We start from the raw sequence: 23,463 nt of genomic DNA on the forward strand, positions 1-23,463 counted from the left end.
TGTTTGTGAGCATAAAGTTTACTGGGTAAGAAAATGTGTTCTTTTTATAATGGTGGTTACTTTAATGTCTGGATTGAATTATCTTGGCTATTGACTTCCTATGGATTTCAACTCGATTCTCATTTCCCTTCAGTGCCTTGTCTGGGCTTTCTCCCATTGAACTGGATTTTTCCAGTAGAAATTCAACTGTGCCAATCAAGAAACAGAAAGAAGTGGCGAACGGCGATGCTGATTTTCTGCGCCGTTTCAGAATCGCAGTCTGCTCGTGGTTTGGCAGTGGCAGCAGAGGAAGCGTGTTGGCCACGCTTCCAAATATTGAATCAACATTAAAACGGCCGTCCTGTTTGGCTTGGCACTCGTCTCTCTGCGGTGGAGGATGGTTGTTTACAGCACAAGCCATTTCCGGGAAGCTTCATAGCATTGAACTGGTGCACTAGCGACTGGGTGAAATTTAAAACATCAGAGTTAGTTTTAAACTCAACCACAACTTTCTCTGTTACTGGGATAATTTAGAGGTATCAGAGCAGAGAGAACACAAACACACACCAAACTTTTTCATACAGTAAATACCTTCAACATATTTTGTGTTCTTTTTCTTTCACTTCTCAACTATGCACTAGGCTGAAACAAAAACACCGACATGTTACAGTAGTTACCAGACTCATCAATTTTCTTAGTTTTCCTTCCTCCCGCTGCTATTGTCTGTGACAGGAGAGCCGTTTACTTTAAATCGCTCGCCTGCACTTTCACTGTCTATTTTTGTGACAACCAGCCCATTACCATCTGCCACCCACTCAAGGTGAGGTTTGAACATATTTCTACAAGAACAGGCCTAAGTGGTGCTGACACGAGTCTCCCCCCCACCCCTAACCCCACCAAGTGAGTGGCAGTCCATTAATTAGACTTTCAAAAAGGTGTGTATTAAAAAAGATAAAACGAACTTCCATTAACCTAAGAGTTTCATGCATAACAAGGTCTGCGCAGCATTACATCGACTTCTCTTTCTATTGAATGTTTGACTTGTCAGGTTTAGTTTAATGACTTGGAGTGCAGACAATGCAACAATTGTTAGGTCAGAGTTATCATAAATTAAAACTCTTATCTTATTTGTACCCCGGTGATTCGGGGGGAAAAAATGGAGGAGAAACGTTGTTCGTTCGATGGCATACAGGAAATGACATGAAAATTCCTAATTTGTTCAGCTATTCAAACACTGATTGGATACTTGAGAGTCAGAGTTGGGGCCCAGGCAGAATTTCTAAAGCTCATTGAGAAAATGAAACATTTCCCCTCAATTTTAATCATTTTCCATTCAATTTCCCTTCGCGCCCACTTTATCTGCCTTTCATTCATTCTGGAGTCTTGGTGGCGAAACACCATTAAGCCCGCCAGGGAAGGAGCGGAGGGAAAGTTCGTGAGGTGTTTGGCTGTCGGCTCGATGGGGTCAAAAGGAGCTGCCAGGTTTCACTTTTCCTCCAAAAGTATGCAGCACTCTGCAGCATGATTCAGCACAAAGGGGCTTGGCAAAGGTCGAATAGATTCAACTTGATTTCAAGCGGTCATCTTTCTATTCAGTGAAGATGCGGCAGATTTTCAGTGTCGCTTTGGAGATCTTTTCCTTTTAAACGTTTTTGTGTTGCTTAAATCTTTCAGGTTGTGAAATGACGTTTTAAAGGGGCAGTGATACATGTTTTCCAGGCACAGGGTGCCATTTCATTGGATACTGTGGTGACCATGTCGACTTCAGTAGTTATAAAAATGCAACTTAAATACGACTTAAAATAAATTAGACTTTAGTGAAATTGGAAAATCAAGGTATTTTAGAATGCTTATTCTCACTTTTATTCAATAATTACTATATTTGTCCATCATAAGTGCTGCTTCATATCTTCTGATTTTATTTGGTCAGGAGTTTCTTCGGCGGGTTTTTTCTCGGAGCGGTGTCACGAGGAGCCCAGCAGCTCCGTTAATCTGCCAGTCAGAAAAATGAGCACAGCAAATAAAATATAAATACATTATTTGAGGTTATTTTTCATAATACTGATTAATAAACAGACTTTATGATACAAAAAATATATACAATTAAAAATATATGGTTGTAACATTTAATTTCATTTATGCTTTTTTTTTTCCAGCTCTAAAACTCCCTGAGCACCTCCTGGTGGCCTTCACTTTGAACAACACGGATTTAGTCTACTTCATGTTGCCAGACAGGTACTTCTTAATTTTACAGGTCTGATAGTGACATTGAACTCACCTCTCCAAAAACATGGTCATTATAATCCATTGATTTTTTTAACAAGGAGGTCATTTTGATTTAGATACATTTTCTTCTAAACAAGGTAATTTGACAAGCATTTTAATTGCATCTAGTTATCTTTGATGTTTAAATTTATATGATAGTCTAAACATAGAAAAGAAAAAAAAATCTGTCAGGCGACGAATAGTTTTTCACATCTTTCTACTTTTTCCTGCCCCAGTTTTCCTAAAATAATAAAAATATTTTGATATCAGCCAGGAGCGCATTTCTATTTAAACACTCTTCTGATTGATGGGAATCCAAGGACATGTTATATTAGAGGTGGATGTCTTGGTCTGTCAGTCAGCCGGAACCATCATCTCTGATAAAATCTTGTGAGTGCATGATACCACACAGTCACCGACATCCATCCAAGTGGTGTATGAACTTGTAACGTTCTGCAAAACGAGCCTGCATTCCAGCTGAAGTGTGAACTTTGCTATCTTCTGGCTGTGCCTGCGGGGCGTGAGTGAATGCCAGGTGTCGGATCTGCATTTGGGATTCTTCTGCAGTTCAAGAGATCGCCTGCAAACACAATCTCAGCTCCCCGTTGCACAGAGATGCGCCGAACTCCATGCTTCACGGCTGTCACGTTGCACCGAACCGTGAGACGTAGACGAGATTCTTTCTCGGTTCAAGACGAAGTGATGAACTTGCGCCCCGTTATGCTTCTTTCACAACTCTTTATCTGCTCTTCTCACCTCCTTTTAGACCTCGTCAAGTGCACGGCTGTGTTGCCGCACACAACAAGTGTTCAGATGTTACACACTTTAGATTTTTGTCATCACATTGAATTTAAATGAAGTGACTGAAATCTTGTTTAACAAGATTTTAAAAAATGCTTTGAGGAAAAGGTGACTCAGGTTCAAAATGCTTAACTATTGAGATATGAGGCTGTCATTTCTGGCATCTAAAGAACACAGTATTGTGAGCTAGTGATCAATTTTTGACCTGTCAACGTTTCTCTTTGGTTCATTTACAGAGGAGATGCTGTCTTTTCATATTTGGCTACAATCTGTTCTAGGTTGCAAACAATGAAGAAGGAATTGAAGCTTCCAACTCTGTGGTTAAAACGCTGAAAGGCCTTTTTAAACAGGCACTTCAGATGCTACAAATCGTACATCAACTTTGGCTCAGAAGAAAAACTGAATTCTTTCTTGCCAACGTTATTTAGCAAAGATGGAAGGAAATGTTAGCATTCACTTAAAGACACTGCAATTTATTATTAGGAAACTGAATAGAAAACATAAAAATGAACTTTATTAAACATTTATTTACAGTCGGCTTCACTGGGATCTGAATTCTGAGTACAAGATTTTCCCAAATCTATTTATAACAACATAAGTATAAAATAAATAATAGTTTTATACAAACCTTATATTTTTACAACTTTTAGAGAGTTATAAACTTTGGTAAATTGGCAGTCAGATAAAATTTCTGACAGATCCGTTTGGAAATGGATATAAAAAGCCAGAAATATTAAGTTAAACTATATTTAGATCCCTAATTGCCCTGTAATATTTCATATGTACATCCCCATTAGATAAAGATCTTTGGACAATCTAGAACAAGACGAAAAGAAAAAAAATATAATCTGTAAACTACAAGGTTCTTTGTTTCACACCATGTCACTGCCAGGAATAACTCTGATTCCAGAAAGGCTCAAGTCTGCCGCTTCCAAACATACCGATAAACAAAATCAAATGCTGGTGGGCACAAACGCTCACAAGTCCTTCAAACAAAGCTGCGACCGCTCCGCTTTTCCAATAAAGATTTAGCTGAATTTTGAATTGAGCAGGCAGGTGCTCACCTTGTGCCGCAGATAGATAGGAGCAAAGCTTCGCTCCCAGCACTCGCTCCGTCAATGGCGTTCTCAAAGCTATTAGCATTTAAATGAGAAAAGAAAAGTGTCCCATCTAGATTACAAAGAAAAAGAAAAAGTCTTTACTAGTGGAGAACTTGTTCAACACTTCTCGTCTGTTTAGAACAAACTTTCTTCTCGTCCTGATTGAGTGCAGTCAGTTCAAAAAGCACACAAGGCCTCCTGTGAGTGTGCGCCCCCTTCAACTTTACTTTTTTTCCCCCATGTTCTCACCAGCACACGTCTCAGCTCAGAAAAGGAGTGTTCAGCACAACATTAAGGTGACCCATTTTGGTTTCTTGTACAGGAAAAGTATAGGTCTATACAACATGCTCATTATATTGCACTCAAAATCATTCTATGATAATTTAGTCTGGTCATTTGTGCCTGTTTTGAGCCGTTTTAGTGAGAAGATTTAAAGTCTTGAGTTGAGTCATGGAAATGGCTGCGAACGGATGCACAGCGACCAACCGTACAGCTCTGAAAAGCAGAAGTGGAGTCTCCTCCACAAACAACGACAATGCAGAAAGTGGTTTCTGAATGGTAAGTCAAAAACAAAGGACTGTATAACTGCAGAGTGGATTTACCATTACACAGTGGTAAAACCAGGTGACCGAACACGCAGGGTCTGAGCTCGGGCTGCCAGGTTACGGCGCCTTGCCTATCAAATGTGACTAAATCAGAACGTTTTTGTAATGGCTCATTTTCTAGACACCAAAAGACATTAACTTATTGACAAACAAAATGGCTGGGTGGTTCTTTTAATCACTGGGATGTCTGTAAAGGCAGTTTAAATCTAAATGAAAGTACAAGAAATGTGCAAAATGTCAAGTCTGCATAATGAATTCACTTTGGTTTCAGAAAAAAATCCATGTCTCATTTGCATTATGTGTCTATATAGCTATTCATAACACACTTTCATAGTATACTTGTATATAAAACTATATCTTTATTAATATAATTATGATTTTGGAGAAAATTGCTCTTTGCAGTTGCTGCCCTGCGAAAGCAGGCCTGACGTGTTGATGTACTGCGGTGATGGTTGAAACGCTCTCATCGACTATAATGGCTGCAAATTTACTGCAGGGTCCATTTCATGACGGAGCGGAGACGCGAGCGGTCCAAAGAGAGGGTCAGCATGCATGTGGCAACAATTGAAAGGAAAGACTTCTTCTTCAAAGATTTTCTGGCCTTTGTGAACTTTATTTGCAGTAGATTAGAGAGGAAATAAAGAGAGAGGGAATGGGGAGGTGACTTCAGATGCGAGATAAAACTTTACAGGGCGTAATAAAAGGGTGGAGAAATAATAATAGACAGATGACTTGCTGTGGCGGACCCTCAAGGGAAAAAGCTGAAAGCAAAAGAGGAAGAAATAATAGGACATTAAAAATAAAAGCACCAACTATATACATATATGAATACGTTTCAAATTGAATGCCTTCTCGAAGCAATCAAGTGCTTGGACCACCTTTCTTTGCCCCCCACCTGCATTTGGGGCCCTTGAGCAAAAGTTTCCTCTGTTGTTTTTGGCCAAACGTGGAGCTCCATAAATTTATTAGTCTCTAAAGGTCCAACGATACTTAACTGCCAGTATCGGCCCAGTTGCCTGAAGGAACCACTACCCACCGCAGAGAAACCACTTTGATTTTCTGCCACTTCTCACACGTCATGTGGCCAAAGAAACGACGACCTCAGTCTCGACTGAGCCGCAAAAAAAAAAACTAATGCAGCGTGAGCATGTGCGCTAAACGGCGTCTTGCGCTCATGCCGCGTTAGCAGGCGAGTACGTTTTCCAGCCACTACTCTACATCAGTGTTGACTTAATGTGAAAGGCAAATAGTCTGTAACGGAATAAAATCCCAGACATAAGTCCAGAAGGAAAAGAAACTGGCCTGCTTTCAGATTCTCAATACACTTCTGTTCTCCAACGAAGGCGGCCTGGAGTTTTTTCAGCTGTCACCTTAAACCTGAGCAAGAGGATCTTGACAAATAATCAGTCTAACAAAGTCTGAATGGTGATTTTATTCAGCGATCTACATTTGAAACACCCACGGCCAAGTCCTTGAGGTGGGTTGTGTTTGAGTCACGCTCTAGTATGCGTCATGCTTCCTTTTCACACCAACTTTCTGGGAGGTACCAGGCTGCGACAAAGTTGATTTTGTGTTGCTGCAATCCATCGGAGAATTAAAGCGTGATGACATCACTCAACAACCACACCAGTATATTTTGTTGTGCATGCAATCGGAATAATTGTCAATCACGCGCTGCTTCGGCTGTGTGTTTGACTGTGCTGAAGGTGCAGAGCATAAGTCAGCGGATGTTGAATTCACGTGATGCAGCTGAGGAACATGCATCTCACACAGTTTGAAGAAAAGTTGCATGAAGTTAAATAGAAAAAATACTTTGCTTCATGATTATCCAAAGCTTTCCTCAAGAACAAAAAAAAAAGTCTGAGGAATATTGGGAGTCAGGCCTTCAAGAGAACAGCAGATGAGGCCAAGTGTGCATTCACACCAGCTCTGCTCAGGCCTCTTTAACGCAGTTCTAGTTTGTCTAGAAAGTCCAGGTCGGTTGGGCAGGTGAGAACAAACGATCAAAGTCTGATGCGGACCAAAAAAATTAACCGTTTTGCCCCAAAAAATCTTGTCCTCAGTTTGGTTGAAGTGAAGTCTAGCGCGGTCTGAATGCATATGTGAATGCCAAGCAGACCAGAAAACGCTCCAGAAGCAGGAAGCGGACTATTGTGCAGAGAATTCTGGGTAAATATAACCAAAATGAAACACACTAGTTCAGCACTAGCAGGAGAAATCACTCGTGGTCTTTCGCCAAAGACAAAAGAGAAATCCATAATGTCTGACAGCGTTCCATTTTTGTTTACATGTTGCGAACAAGGAAGTTACACTCGTGTCATTTCCAATTCAGTAAATCTTGATCCAATGCCACCGCGTGTCTGCAAATGCATTTTTCCAAATGGTTTGGTCGTTTTGACACAGTGCAGCGTGACAATGAACTCCACCAGTTGAAAAATAATTTCAGACAATTAAATGTGAAAATCCCCCCAGAGACTGTCTTATCGTTTTTCTGCATTCATTTCTCCACTGCTGCTGCTGTCTAGTCTGTATATTCACTTGTGGCCGCAAAATACAAACAGTTCGTTACACATGGTGCAGGTCAGTGTTTTCAATATCTTTAGTAACGTGAATGAGAGGAAAGCCAATCAGTATCGACCGACCCACAAAAGATATGTATAGGTCAAGCTGACCTACATAGAGTCGCAGCATGACTGTAGCTGACACTGAATCAAACATATTAATGAGTTTCTCCACATTCTGTCCTATTGTTGTTACAGCTATGAATGTATTTCATTTAGTACTTTTTGTTAAAGTTCAACTTAATGTGAGAACGACTGAGAGACAGCAGGTCAAATGGGACGAGAGAGAGATTGTTACGGACTAATGGAAAGAAGAATGATGCCAAAAACCTTTTATAGAAACAGGAAAGGACACAGTGGCTTGGTTTCAGCAGGGTTGTCAAACCATGGCATGGTCAGCTGGACTTCCATTTTCTTTTAGCTGCTTCTCTCCCGTTGCCCAAACGGCTCAGTTCATCCCAGTCAGCACATTAATAAATAAGCTAAACTGGGAGCACGTTAAAAAGGTGGGTTCGCCTCCAGGCAAAGCCTTTAGCAAATCCTCACTTTGCATCCAGTCTCAGTAGTCTCATCGATTTTCTGTCCTTGTTGTCCTTCACACCAACAGCTGGACCTCGTCGGCTCAATCGAGGCAGTGAAAGAAAGAAAGAAAAAAGCCACTTCTGAAAGAAAACCATAAAAAGTCCCATAAATACTTCCAAACGTATGGAAGTATTTAATGGGAAGATGGGGTGAAATAAACGGGCAATCATGGAAGATAATCTGATAAAGGCTGAGACTTTATTCAGACTTTCCAAAAGGACAATCACCTTCAACATACAGTTTGTAGTGGCATGGTGTAAATCAAGGTACTGACTCAAAAAATGTGAAAACGACAACAAATCCCAACAATATATATTGTAGATATAACATGACAAGATCCTGTCATGACAGGGAAACCTAGACTCAACTACTTAGCAAGTACTTCAATATGTACTGTGCTTTTTGTTGCATTCCATGGTTGTTTGATTAAGACTGACATACTGAGTCAAAGTTGTGTTCTTCATTGGTTGTGCTGGTTCAGCTCGACTGCTTCAATCGAAAAGCAAACCATGTGACATTGATCCTTCCTATTCCAGCAGCAGTTGGTTTTCCAAGAACTCATTCATCTACCAAAACCTCAATCAACATCTTTCTCCATAAAAACTTTTATTTCCCTGAAAACATTCTCTGGAAAGACAACAGCTTTATTTCTAAACAACAAAACCCCCTCCAGTTCAAAGTGAAAGTCAGCTCAAAAAGATCTCAGAAGCAGAAAGTTTCCGACATCGATGCCAACAGTGGAACAGCTAAAGTCTACATAGTTGCTGGTGGGAGACGAGATACGAGGGACAATCTAAACTTTGCACTCTTTGTGGCTCACTTGCTATCTGTTGTGACGCTAACGCTGTGCAATGCTTCCTGAGAATGTCATGAGACTTGTGAAGGGTAAAAGTGCAACACTTCCCCGGGAATCTTGTTCGCTTCCTGCTCTGCAACAGGACAATGAGGCGCTGACCTCATCTGTTGAACCCGTCCTCAGGTTCGCCTAAGCTCCGGTCGCCGTGTTCAGTCGAAGTAAACATGACTTTTAAAACCTGTTGGGTGACTTTAACCTCTGCTTCCTGTCTTGATTTGATCTTGGATACAATGAGTGAAGACAGGTAAGCCTCCAAGAATGTCTCAGCTTTAACTGGACCGCATACAGATGATGCTTAAAAAACACCTCTCCGCACACAGGCTGGAAAAACATGTTTCAACCTAAACAATGTTTCAACCGAGTTTTAAAACCAGTTTCCATGTGAAAATACTGCAGTCGTAAGGAGCACAACCATCTGCAATCCTCTTGTTTCCTTTTGAGCAGACATTTTTGTGTCAATACATGATGTACAAAATATGTATGAGGTACAACAGCCCAGACTCCAGAGGTACCATGAAGTTTCTAATGGAACTGATCCTAAAAACTGGCCTGCAGCCCTCACTAGTATCAGTAGGGATAAGACACTTACTTCCCCTCCCACACCTCAATCGGTCCAGTGAAAGTCTGTCCACGGCAACCCCTCGCGTCCACTGGTTCTCTCTGGGTACTCTGGCTTGCAGCATACCTCTGGTCGCTGTGCTGGGTTCACGTTCACACCACAACGAGCCTCTCTAGAGTTCAACTCGAGTGGCGAGGAGTCTCAACCGCAGCAAGACTCCGAATGGTCTCGGTGTGGTGAAATGTGATTGTTGAGGTCCCATGACCATGGGAAGAAAATAACCGGAGTCCATTTTGTGTCCAGTCCATTCAACAGTGCAGCAGATAATTGAATATTTTAGAAAAATATTTCACATGCAGATTCAAGAACCTAACTTGGACAAGACGTTCTCAGAGGTTTGCTTTGTTTGAAAAAAACAAAAAAATAAGTTATTCACTGAAAAATTCAAGATGGCCACCAAGATGGTCAACAAGAAAAGCTCATTATTGCGATAGAACTGCCAATATTTATCACAAATGAACACCTTTGGTGTCAAATCATACATAACTGGACCCAAAGCAATCACACATACTGATATTTTGCTTATTTTTCAAGATGACCACTATGGCCGTCAGAGAAATTTAGATGAATGCATGTGGTGACAAACCAGCCTTGATCTTGCATTTCCCTTTTCCATTGGATATTTTTTTAAATGTTTGCCATGGTTGTAATGAAAACTGGCTACCTATTGCCACAGCTAACCAAAAAGCCAGGTTCACAAACCGCTAAAACACTGAACAACAATCTCAGCTCCGCTAATGCTAAACACATAAATCAGCAGAAGCTAACACCAAGCCGCTAAACACACAGAATTAGCAGACGCCAACGCTAAATATTAAGACGAGTGTCTCTCAGTCTTCCACCCATCAGCTTTACGACTGGCATGAAACTCGCAAATAGCAAAGTCCTGTGATTTTGCGACATACTGTTACTTTAAAGATATATGAATAAAATGATCAAAGACGCAAACATAAAAGTGGATGATAAGTTGTGGCAGTAATTTTAAAGCAGTTGGTAATATTATATATAATATGAAAAACATAAAACCTGAGGAGTGAACATGCTAATTTTATGCTTGTACCCGCAGTGTTAGGACTTTTACAGAGTTAATTCCTTAGGCTTCGAAGCAAGAGGCAGGAGATTTTTCATTGAGGGTTTTTTTTTTGCCATAAATACCGATATCTTCAGAAACTTTAAATATGTTTTCACATTTTGAATAAGTGTTTATCTCTGATTTAATCACTTTTCCAGCTCACCTGACACAGTTTCAGGTGTAAAGGGTGTGTGTGTGTGTGTGTGTGTGTGTGTGTGTGTGTGTGTGTGTGTGTGTGTGTGTGTGTGTGTGTGTGTGTGTGTGTGTGTGTGTGTGTGTGTGTGTGTGTGTGTGTGTGTGTGTGTAACAAACCACCCAACCAGGAAATGCAGTAACTTTACTTTGTTTTGGAAGCTGATCTGATCTCATCTCTTCCATGACTGACTCATGTTTCTGCCAGTGAGCTTCTGTGATTGCTGCTCTGTAGGTGTGAGCCAGAGGAAACACACACATACCTGCACTTCGGTATCTCCTTCGAATATCTTAGCAAGATTCCAATATAGATTGAACAAACGGATGTGCAGGGTTGCGCTCAATATTATCGCAAAGCCATCTGCAACTGTGGCATTTCAGGATGTGCGAACACTTTGATGTCCTTCAACACAATAACCCCCCATTCCCCTGAAGTGTACAACAAAGTGGAGCTATATGCCTGCATGGCAGTTCTGAGGCTGAGTGGAGACTTGGTAACCTTGTGTTACAACTCCTGGCCTTAATGCGAGTCTTGTGTTGTCTCCCATAATGCTTCAGGGGTTGTGGGTCCTCTGCATGCCCGGGCCGCTCAGATTCTTTTATTTATTTTTTTAAGACTCGACAGCAGGAACGCTAAAAAGTTATTTGCGTTGGGAACTAAATACCTGGTGAATTAGTGAAGCGCCACACTGAACACCTTTACGGGAAAATTCATATTTGTGTTCATCACCAACTCGCAAAGCAAACTTTTGGAAAACTTTCCTCTCGACTTCTTCACCAATCTGTTGCTGCGTTTGGGCGTGAACTAAACAGAGCGGATTGCATGATGTGAAGGGAGCGGCTGCTGGGCTGAACACACAGTGCCTCTGGGATGTTTTCAGTGAACGCCGCTCTGTGGTGATGTCAAATGTGCCAAGTGATCTAGAGGCAAGAAATGTCAAAAATAAACACAGAGTTGCCTGTGTTAGGGTTACTTACCACGACATAAAAATGAACTGGATGATGTTTCTGTTGACCAAATTACCTCTTAATTTGGCAGAGGAAATGGAAAATTTGTCACCTTTTCTCTGTGCAATCAACCTGACGGGTTGGAAATCTGATTCAATGAATTATGTAAAATATTTAACAAGGTCAGCGGATAAAACAAACACTGGAGTCATTCTGGGGAAACCCAGTGAAACCACATGGAGCAAATCAGTGAACAGTTTCCAGAAATGTGTCATCTTAAAGGTGTAGTATGCAACTTTTATATATAAAAAAAAAAATACACATTTTTTGCATGTTCGTTAAACTGTTATGTCTGTTATAGCAGTGTGGAATATGAGAGATGATCTGTGGAAACATCGGTCTCCTCCACCTCCCTGTGCTGCTATTGCCGTCTTAAGAAATGCACAGCTACCACCGAAAAGCATCCAATCAGAGCGAGGAGGCGGGTCTTAGCGCTGTCTACCAATCTCATGAAAACACTACTAAATGTGATAATGATGGCGAAACAACTCACCATCCCAGAAAAACTGTTTGACCGCTGTCATCAGTAGCGATGCTAACTAGCATTAGCATTCATAGCATGCTGTGCTGATCAGGGGAAGTTGTCGTGTGGCCCAGAACAAGGGAGGTGATGAGTATCGCTACATGGAGAGAGAATGACAGGTGTAAGTCCCTCCTCCTGGCTCTGATTGGTTGTTTCTAGGAAGCACTGAGAGAATGCAGAGGAGCTACACTTTCTCACAATGCAAGTTACAAGATATCTGAGCCAGTTTCTTCTAAACCAGCATCAATTTTATCAGTTCACTACATGCTCCTTTCATATAGAGGTGTCTGACAACATTTCCTCAATTTTTGGGGGGATCCCAATGATTTTACATGTGAAATGAAAGACATGCACTGATTGTGAAGTCCAACCAAGACTCCTCCACTCTGCATATTCTAATTAATTGCACTCTAAAGAGATTTATAATGAAATGCCTGCTTTAAAGTGATGACAGGATAACACAAAGTAGCAATAAAACCAGTCTGGTTAAAGCAAAACTCTCCCCCAAATAAACTTTTTTTTATTGCTGATGACCAAACTCAACAGGCTATTTATGGTTCTATATTTACGTTTGTGTGCAAATCTGGACATTTTTTTTTTCAATGAAAAGCTCATGAAACGCATAAAGTAGCTTTACACAATTAAAGTGTCACAAGAAACACCATTATGAAGTGAAACGACAGTGAAATCAATAAACCTCAACATAAATAAATACATCTTGAAATGGATGAAACAAATGAGACATAAAAACTGTCCAGTTTTATTTCCTAAATATTTGTCTTGTTTCATTTCACAGGAAAAGTTATTCACGGTGTTAAACATTCAATTGTTTATTAAAAGCACTGCTTATTTAATTTCGAATAAAAAGGCTCTCCATATTTAAGCAGGCTTCTCCAGACAGAAATGAATATATCGTTTTTATCAGCTGCAATAACAAAGAGTCGGTGTGAAAAAAAGAAAAGAAAAAAAAAACACGTGTTGAGCTGCGATCTGACAACTGAGCAGACGGCTGGAGAAGCCATGGTGATCAGATATCATCCCCTGTTTGCGTGGTACAGATGTTAAAGCCATGAACAAACCATTAAGTTTCATACACATGTAATAATTAATGGTGATGAGTGCCAATCCATATAGATGGTTATATGAGCAGGCTGTGTTGGACAGGCTCCCCACGCTCTCCGAAATACCATCTGTCATGATCTTCAATGGGTTTAGAATTAGTACTGCAGTCTTGTTAGCAAAAACAGTGCTAAAGAATTATGATGGCGGCTTCCATCCCCGCTATGCGTAAAGGCCGAAGGCTTCATTAAACTGGCGTCTGCGCGAACCTTCTGAACCGAATTGGTTCTCAGGCCTGGCTGGATTTCTACTTCATTCTCAGCTCATACGACCCATTAGAGGCGTCAGGAGAAGAGGATTTCGCAGCACGGATCTACTCACTGGCATCACATGCTGGCCTACAGAGTGGAATTTACTCTTGGGATTAAAGTATGAGTCACTCTTTGAGGAAAAACAGAACCAGTCACTCACAGGACACACACCGAACCTCGAATGTACACTGAGAAAGAAAATGCTGGAGTTCAATTAGACCCATTCAAGCATGTTATCAGGGCTGATTTCAATTAAAAATCCAGAGAATTGTAACTATTTGAAGGAATTACAGCCATTTTTGTTACTTTAATTAGATTTAAGTTCTTTTTTTAAGCAACTTCATTCAGTTTGTACAACATAAATACTTATGTCGCAGCTACTCTGTTATACAGTGACGTAAGGAGGTTACTTTCCAACTTAGATGTTAATCATTTCTGATCTGCTAATCTGTTTTCTGTCAGATTAGCAGATTATGCATCACTAAGACTGTCGCCGTCATTTGGCTTGTTTATTTGAAAAGAAACATTTTTGAAGACGTCATTGAATTTCTTAAATTTAAAGAGTTCAAAGCTAAATTATGGTTGAATACTCTGACGCAGGTTTATTCTGGAGGCCAATTGCTGCTTTTCTTAATGAGACGTTTGCAACACAGAGAGATGGTTCAGATGGTTCAGATGGTTTTTTATAGGTCAAATAAGTTGCTCCACTTGCTCCATATTTCAGGCACTTATCAGAAAAAAAAACGCATTAAATGTTTGAAGTCAAAAGTGAATAAAGTTCACCAACGGCTTCATTTCGGCTCCAATTTAAATGTTTTTTGTGAAATTTGCCCCCGAAGTGGACTCATCAAAAGGGGACCATTACAGGTCGGTAAATTTCTAAACTAATTTGGTTGATCAATATCTGGGTGACTTTACTTGCTAACATTCAACGACTGCAAAAAAGCCTCAGAAAAATATGTCCATGCAATTCCATCAGACGATTCTTTGTTATCATTTCATGCGGTGTACGGCAATGTTTATGTTGTTCTTAAGTCAATAAATGAAAAGACCAAAACCTATTTTGTCCAAATCTCATTATGAGATGTATATATGTACATTTTAAATGGAAATAAAGGACAGGACTCTCAGCATTGAGACAATGTGCGCCATCTGGCCTAAATCTGGGTTTTTATGGCACGTAAAACAGCAGGAAGTGATGCATAGTGGCAGCATGTTAGCATATGTATAGCATGTATGGCTTTCCTTGTGAATTCGAAAGAATGCCAGGGTCTGTTTGGTTACAGGACCACATATAGGGATATCTTCCCTTTATGTCAAAAAAAAAAAAAAACTGTTAAAATTTACAGCAGGTTGCAAAAGTGACTCTCTGGAATATTGTGGTGACTTATAATCAGGTGAGAAAAAATAAATAAAAATAGAAATGTATGCAAAAGGACAGAGAAGGAAATCAGCACCTGATGCCGATACCTGCGGGTCGGCTGGCCGGAGCGAGGGAATGCAGCGTGCAACAGGCGATCAGATAATCCCTGTATCCCAGCAGGCGGCCCCGGCTGCACACTCAGGTATCAGCAAGCACCGCTTTGATGGAGGTCCGGATAGCAACACAGCGCAGCGATGAGACGGGACAGATGGAGGTCAAACATTCTCTGTCACGACAATAGAGTCGGGTCGGGAAGGGCGCTGACATTAGGAACTAAGGCTTTTCTTTTCAATAATTTTGACGTGCTCTGTGTTAACAATTAGCAAATAAATCAAAGTGATCTGGATCAAAAATGGTACGTCTGAGCGTGCATCAGATTTAGCAATGTTATACATCCAGCATGAGTGGCTTGAAAACAAACCGAGCAGCTGTTTGCGGAGCCCGCTTTGGCTGCTGATGTTATCTTGAGAGGATGTTTTGGTGATAACGTGAATCACATTAACCATCTAAGTTGCTGAATAGCATTCACTTTATAAGCATTAAACATTGAACACCTGTTGAGCTGGTGGATTTTTCTAATCATGGCATTGCAAGATTTTAAACATTTCTCATTTTATCAACTTACGACCACAAAGCCCACAAATGTGTTTCACTGGGATTTTGTGTGAAAGACCAACACAAAGTCGGAAATAACAGGGAAATATAATAAATTATTTTTTGTTTGTTTGTAAATAAACCTGGTAAAGCATCTTGCAATTCAAAAATCTTTGCTCCTCCTCTAGGGTTACGCTAGGATTATTTTACTGCTTTCCTAACTAAATGCTCTTGTGGTCGAGCCCTTGCAGTTCTGCAGAGGAAGCATTTTAATATATTTTTACACAAATAAAACATTGGCATCCAAAACATAAAAATCACCAATTGGTAAATGAAAAAAACAAAAAATTGGCTATACCAAGTGACTGATGCTAAAATCTGATTTCATATCTGACAATTTTGTAAACAAACAAGGGTGTAAAGTTTTGTGAAAATTCTGGCAATTTGAAGACAAAATAACACAAAATTACTACAGATAAATACAAAACTCATTCAAGTAGAAGAAAGGTAAAATTAATACTTACAGTAGGTAAGCTGTATATGCCAGATAGTAATTTATGCATCTTAATTATTGGATCAACAAACAACATTACAACAACAAAGCAGAAACAACAAGTCTCTCCAACACAAACTGCAAGTCTGTGTCTCACAAATTTGGTTAAATTTGTTGTTCTGCAAGTAAAAGTTAAAAGTACAGTATTGCACAGCTACTCCTTAGAGTACATCTGTTTGGAAAAAAAAGAAAAAAGAAAGTCCCTGAAATAAAAGCAAATTCAAATTTAGTTTATTAGATGAAATCTTAATAAAACACGCAGAAATTACATGCCACCCCGTTGGTCTCATTTATTGTTCACTTGAAATTAAATGTTTCGGAACTGTTCCTATGACTTCATTTTTATTTGTGGTAGGAAGTCGACATAAGTTTAAGTTAAAGTAGCAGGACAGGCACCAATGACTCATTGTAAGGTTTACTAATAGGATTCCTGGCACGCCTAGAGTCAAATGTTAATGTATGGCATATGTGCGTCCACCTAACTCGACCACCCCGCCAAGCAGACGCAGTGGGCATGTCGGCTTTCTTCTCGCTCTGAAATCCCTGCTGCGGTTTCCTAAGAACATTTTGAAGGGTGAATGTGAACATAGGAGCTCGTCACGTTTTTAAAACCTACATAAACACGTCAATGAAGGTACGCACAGAAATCCCTCTAAACCAGACACTCTGCTCTGCTTATAGGATCCAGCAGGATGCATTGCAATTACATCACACCACTGAGTGTGACTAAGCATGTTGGATCAACTGCAAAGATCTCACCTTCAGAAAATAAAAGCATGTTGTAGTTTTGTGTGTGTGTGTGTGTGTGTGTGTGTGTGTGTGTGTGTGTGTGTGTGTGTGTGTGTGTGTGTGTGTGTGTGTGTGTGTGTGTGTGCGCGCGCGCGTTTCCGGTTTTAAAAAATAAACTTATTTTGACAAAATTTTTCAGACCAAAGTAGAACAACGTCTATACTTCTGCTGCTCTCAGAAGTGGCTGAATCGAGTCCTGATGCATTTTGGGATAAAAAATAAATAAATCAAATAAAATTCTGCATTTTCTGTGACCGGAGGAAAATCTGACCCGTCAAACCTCATATATTAAGAACACAACTATTTATAGAGTCTCAGGGACTGTGGTTATGTGGTGACAAAAAATAAAATTGTATGTGATGTTGCTGTGTGGGAAAAAATATATTTTGTGTGATGTTTGTTCTCTCCAATTCATAATTTTAAAAAATGACAGTGCTCCTCATCTGCCCAAAAAAATCTGAATATTCCATCAGTTATTCCAGCATAGCAGTGTTTATGAAGCATATAAAATCCAATTCCAAATGCGTCCGTGCCAAAACATTTATTTGTCCTTCAAAATGTTTTTCTATTTCAGGGCAGTTTTTCCAACTCTCCTTTGATGAAAATTAAAATGTTTGTTTACAACTGAAACAGAGACTCCAGTCTGAACCCAAACTGCTGAAGTATTGTTGACTGAACCTGAAGCAGTTGCAGAAAATTAAAGAAATCAAGGTTCCAGACAGCAGATGAATGATCTTTTAGGCGTCACGTAATTGCATCTAACAATGCCTGAAGAGATTAGGCTTTATGAGTCAGGGGGGGGGAGAAAAAGAAGCTTTGCTAAAGTTTACATTTGCCTTTTAAACCAAACCCAGTAGACTTCCTGGAGGCTGTAGTGTGTGGGCTGCTCAGTGAACTTGTTGCCCAATCTGTCTGATGGTTACCCCAGTGTCTTTCTTTGCTATGTTTTACTTTTTTTTTAAATGTACATTTACGCAAGCACAAACGCTCAAATCCCACACCGGCCCTTATTACAGCACACACAAACACAAAGGAGCACAACTTGCATCCCGGCCCCAGGGCTTCCCACTGTGGGTATTTACACCACAGACCTGGGGGCAGCGGGAATCCATTCACAGGGATACATGCCCGGCAGTAGAAAGTGATGCATTATTGCAGCAGCAGACATAAATTATGCTTAGTTAATGATTTTTGAACTGAGGTTTTGATAAAAAGGTTATAAGTTTGCCAGCAGTAGATAAATCTCAATATGTTCATGTCTTACTCTTAATTTTGTTTTTCCAACGTTGCAGTGGCCGGCAGCAAAACAGACTGCTGGCATTCTGGAATTACTTCACTGTCAGAATCTCATTTTTAAAAATGTAAAACCATTTTGTCAACTTTTAAACTTCCATCATGTTTGCAAAATATAAAGTTACTCGTAATGAATTTATTTGGTTTCCAGTATTTTTACACCCACAGGTCATAGGTTAGCATTGTAGCCTAACACCAGTTAGCATGAAATGATCACGTTTTGTGTGACTTATAATAAATCCTTTCCTACGAAATTCCTCACGATTCTCAACAATCCTTTTGATAGTCTTCCTGGGAGTGGAGGCCGTTTTTCTCCCTGTTTACTGATAATGGTGGCTGTCACTTAGCCTTCAAGTTAAGTGTTTTTGGAATTAAATCAATTATCTGACATTAAAAACAAAAGCAAAACAAACAAAACAAAAAAACACAGCCAAGCCATCTTTTGAAATGAGAACGCAGACGTCGGCCGTAGATGAGGAGGTCATTTGGAGCTGAGGATGTAAAGCGCAGGAAAACGAATAAAGCTGCAGCAAAAACAGTATCCAAAGGTTTGGGGGTCGCCTTCAAATTTCAATCAATAGTACATTCCTCATAAATGAAAATGTTGGCCTGTTCCCAATCAAGCCAAAATTGAAACACTTTCTTAAACACCTTCAGCGTTTCCCACATTTGAAGCCGTATGTGTGGCTCATGTTTGATAAGAGAAGGTTAATAAAAAGTCAGTTTGCTCTTGTCCCCTGCTGTCTTTTTTTTTTTTTTTTTTTACCTGGCAGGAAGATTCACAGCTTTTATTTCTGATGCTTTTTGTATTGGATTCCTGAGGTGGCGTGGCCTTCACGCGCTCCCATTTGGGCAGACGAACAGAAGACAGCGTTTAGTGTGTGGTATCCATGGCGACCAGCCCATCTTAGGCGGAGGGACTCTCTGCCAAGCATTGTGTGTCTAGACGCAGGAGGAATCAGCAGTCGACCGAGGCGAGTCTGGCGTGTCTCGCTTTCATGTGCGAGATCAGAGCCATGCTAATGCTAGTTTTAGCAGCACTCGAACTCTGCCTCCTTTTTAATTGTGCAGTTGCCACAGCAACCAGTGAACGAGGAACAGCGGGCTTCTTTTGTTGATGTTTGGCATAAGTGAGACCAAAATCAAACGGAAGTAGAGATTTTTTATTTTTTTGTCAGAACAAAGGAAGTTAAATTTAAAACCATTTCTCGTGGTAATAGACAAAATGGTTTGAAGCATCTGCCAAAGAACCTACACTCTGTTTTTGCAATATTGAAAAATGAATATGTTATTTTACAGTGAATATCTTTGTCCACTAGCTATTTAATGGAATATATAATGTTGACTGCCAGTGCGTCTGCCAGTTGTTTAGTGGTAACAGGGCTGCTGTTTTCACTACACTATACAGCAGCACTCATTTAAATCTTAATTTTTGAGATTTAAATAGATTATAGATGTACAAATCAAATAACCCAAAGTAGAGAAATAAGTTTAAAAAAAAATCTCTGAAAAATAAAATATGATTTTCTCTGCTGTGGGGAATATGGCGCCACTAGCAACTGTTTCTAATTTCCACAACAAATAGCAGGAGAAAATTAACTGTTTTTTGTTCTTTACAAAGTTAGTTAAGGCTCATCAAATTAAAAACAGTGTTCACAGAATTCTTCGCAAAGCTCCGATAAGTTGCCGGTTCACTTTTTCCTTCCACTCAACTTCCTATGAATTTGCTTGGATGTGGTACTGTGAGCAATCAGCTCCTTTAATAATGTCCTCCTGTGGCTTCCCTTCAGCGACAGTCGTCTTCCCCATGACTGTGTGATTCATTAGTGGAGTAGGTGGTGACAACACTAATGTACTTTTCACAATATTTTAACTTGGAGACCAAATGTAAATTGCATACATTTCTGAAAATGTCCAACAGGAGCTTGGTTTGCATTTTCCACCTGGGTCAAGTTGAGTCCCAGATCCCAGTAACTGATATCAGTTGGGTCGGCATTGCATTGCCGGTATTTGGCAGCTCCAGATAATCGCCTCATTGTCCCTGCAGCCTCGTCCTGCCATCACTCTTTATCAGAGCTGAGCAGGAATCAACCAACCGGCAGCAGCTCATAATGAAATACTGTATCCCCGCATCCCTCCGCCTATCCGCCCGAGTATCTCATTAGCCGCCGGGCTGTGTGGTATTCAGAGCAGGTGGGCAGCCTCGCTGCAGATGGTGACTGACATCTTGACATCTTCTTTTATCTACGGCTCTTTCATTCAATGTACCTCCACCTCACACTGAGAACTGGAGGGAAAAACAACAAAAAAAACCGAGTCAGTCGCTTGTCTCATTGTTGACATTTCATGCAAGAAGTTTTTTTAGAGGAATTTCTAAAAGTATTTTTTGCACGCTAATGTCAAATGCAAGAGAACATTACTAATACTGCCTGCTGGAGCTCCCGGGCTTTCCCACAGCGATGTACGCTGAGGTCATTTATGACGACGTCTTCGTGTCGGAGGACAGCTGCGGAGCAGCGGCTCCGTCACGCTCAGCAGGACTGTAACATGGACTACTGACATGCGGGCCCACACGCTTACATTCAGCTCTCCATGCACGTCGCAGTGGAAAACATGTGCATACCTTTCTAAATAAGCATGCGCTGTGTCATGATAAGCAGTCTGAATGAAAAAACTCAAAAGAATTCCCTTTTATTCCTCCACATTTTGTCTCGTCGTCAATTTCTGAAATCTCGTTAGCGTGCACACAAAGATGAAAACATAAAACAAACAATGCAGGAAAATAATTTGATTTTGTGCTTGTAGCATGCCCAATAATTTATTGGACATGAAAAATAAAAAACGACGATGTTATTTTCAGCATCTTCAATTTGTTCTTCATACCGCTTGATAATGTTTGTCTTTGTTTGTCCTAGATGGGAACATTTGCATTAGACAAAAACTCTTTACAGTGAGAATCACAGTGAAGCAGAGGCTGTTTGGGCCACAGGAACACCAGACGTAGCACTTTATGACGCATAAAGCACATTTACGGAACGGAACAGATTTTTGCGCACAAATAATGAACTGAAGCCGCAAGAAAAGTAAATAAAAAGCCACACCGTTAATGAGTCAACAAAATGGGGTAAACACGCTAATGTTAGCCTAGCGCTTCGGCTAACTACACGGCATGAGTAATTTGGCCCAATTTGGTGTGCACCGTGTAATTAAGGGGCGGTTTAATGTCAAGACTGGAACTTCACAAACCAGGGATTTATTACTGAAAAAGAACAGAAAAAGTAATAATTAAGCAAATGGCTTGCCCAAGATGTAAAAATACATTCTGTTTTTCACCTCGTCAACATGCATTGCGTTGTATTCAAAGTGTTTGTTTTTTTGTCAGACACGGAGGCCTTTTCAGCATTCAGAGTGACATTCACGCTGTAGCAGCAGGTAGTAATCTGAAACCAATCCAGACACTTCTCTTTGACCTCTCTCCTCCCAGCGCTCTGTAATTACTTTGACCTTCAGTGTCTGAATGACGACCACCAACACTTCAAAACAAGGGGAGCATCTCTCAAGTGTTCGCCCAGAAGATAAACGCAGCCGTTGGCGTCGCATCTGGAAACACCTTGGGTAGGTCGGCACACGCTGTCCACCAAACTCTGAGAACTTTCTTCCTCTTCGATAACAGACAGAATCGATAACAGACGGTTTCCTCAGTCGTCTCTAACGTTTAGAGACGCGATCAGGTGACAACCTGGATTTCTGTTTTGTAAATCTGACCACCTGGTCCGATGGCGATACAGGCCAAGAATATACGAAAGTCAATGCTGCTCTAAAGCAGGACCATGACAGACTACAAACATAGCACTCAGCTGACCAGCCGCGACCCCACCCTGCCTGACACCTTAAACAGCTTCTTTGCCCGCTTTGACACGGTGGGCAGCAGAGAAGCTGTACATCTACCCCGACTGGAAGAGCAGTACCAGCTTCTCGTCCTGCAGCAGCACCAGGTGACGTCCACCCTGAGGAGGATCAACACCCGCAAAGCTACAGGACCGGACAAGGTGTCAGGCCAGACGCTGAAAACGTGCGCCGACCAGCTGGCAGGAGTGTTTCTGGACATTTTCAATCTGTCCCTGCAGTTCACCATGGTTCCTGAGTGTCTCAAGTCTTCCACCATCATCCCTGTACCGAAGAAGACGACCATCACCAGCCTGAACGATTACCGGCCCATCGCTCTGACCCCGGTGATCATGAAGTGCTTTGAGAGGATTCTTCTGAGGTACATCAGACTTCATCCCTGCAGACCTGGACAGCCTCCAGTTCGCCTACAGAGCGAACCGGTCAACAGAGGATGCTGTCTCCATCACTCTGCACACAGCCCTGACCCATCTGCAGCATCCCAACACCTACGTCAGGATGCTATTTGTAGACTTCAGCTCAGCATTTAACACCGTCATCCCAGACAAGCTGGTGCTGAAGCTACTCAAGGTGGGGCTGCCTGCTTCACTGTGCCACTGGATCAGAGACTTCCTCACCAACAGGCCTCAGGTGGTGAGAATAGGTGGCTCAACATCGTCCCCACTGGTCCTCAACACAGGCACACCGCAGGGCTGTGTGCTCAGCCCAGCTCTCTTCACCCTGTTCACACACGACTGCGTTGCCATCCACCCCACCAACACAGTCGTCAAGTTCGCGGACGACACAACAGTAGTGGGTCTCATTTCAGACAACAACGAGACCCACTACAGAGAGTAAATTCAGCAGCTCACTCAGTGGTGTTCAGCCAATAACTTGGTGCTGAACACAGGGAAGACCAAGGAGGTCATTGTGGACTACAGAAGGTCCAGGAGGACGGGTCACACTCCCCTTCTCATAGATGGAGAAGAGGTGGAGCGTGTGGACAACATCAAGTTCCTGGGCCTCCACATCACGTCTGACCTCTCCTGGAATACCAACACCTCCCACCTGTGTGAAGAAAGCACAACAAAGGCTCTTCTTCCTCAGGAAACTGAGACGGGCTGGACTTTCCTCACGGCTGCTCGTGAACTTTTACAGGGCGACGATCGAGAGCGTCCTCTGCCTCAACGTGACTGTGTGGTACGGTAGCTGCACAGCACTGGAGAGGAAACAACTGACACGGGTGGTGAGAACAGCACAAGGCATTGTGGGATGCCCCCTCCCGGACCTGGACTCTATTTACATAGGCCGGGTCAAGAAGAGAGCTGGATCCATAGCCATGGATTCCAGCCACCCGGGCCACAGACTGTTTGTGCCGCTGCCATCAGGCAAG

This window comes from Poeciliopsis prolifica, unplaced genomic scaffold (genome assembly GCF_027474105.1).
Source record: "Poeciliopsis prolifica strain line A6 unplaced genomic scaffold, Auburn_PproV2 SCAFFOLD003, whole genome shotgun sequence".
Lineage (NCBI taxonomy): Eukaryota > Metazoa > Chordata > Actinopteri > Cyprinodontiformes > Poeciliidae > Poeciliopsis > Poeciliopsis prolifica.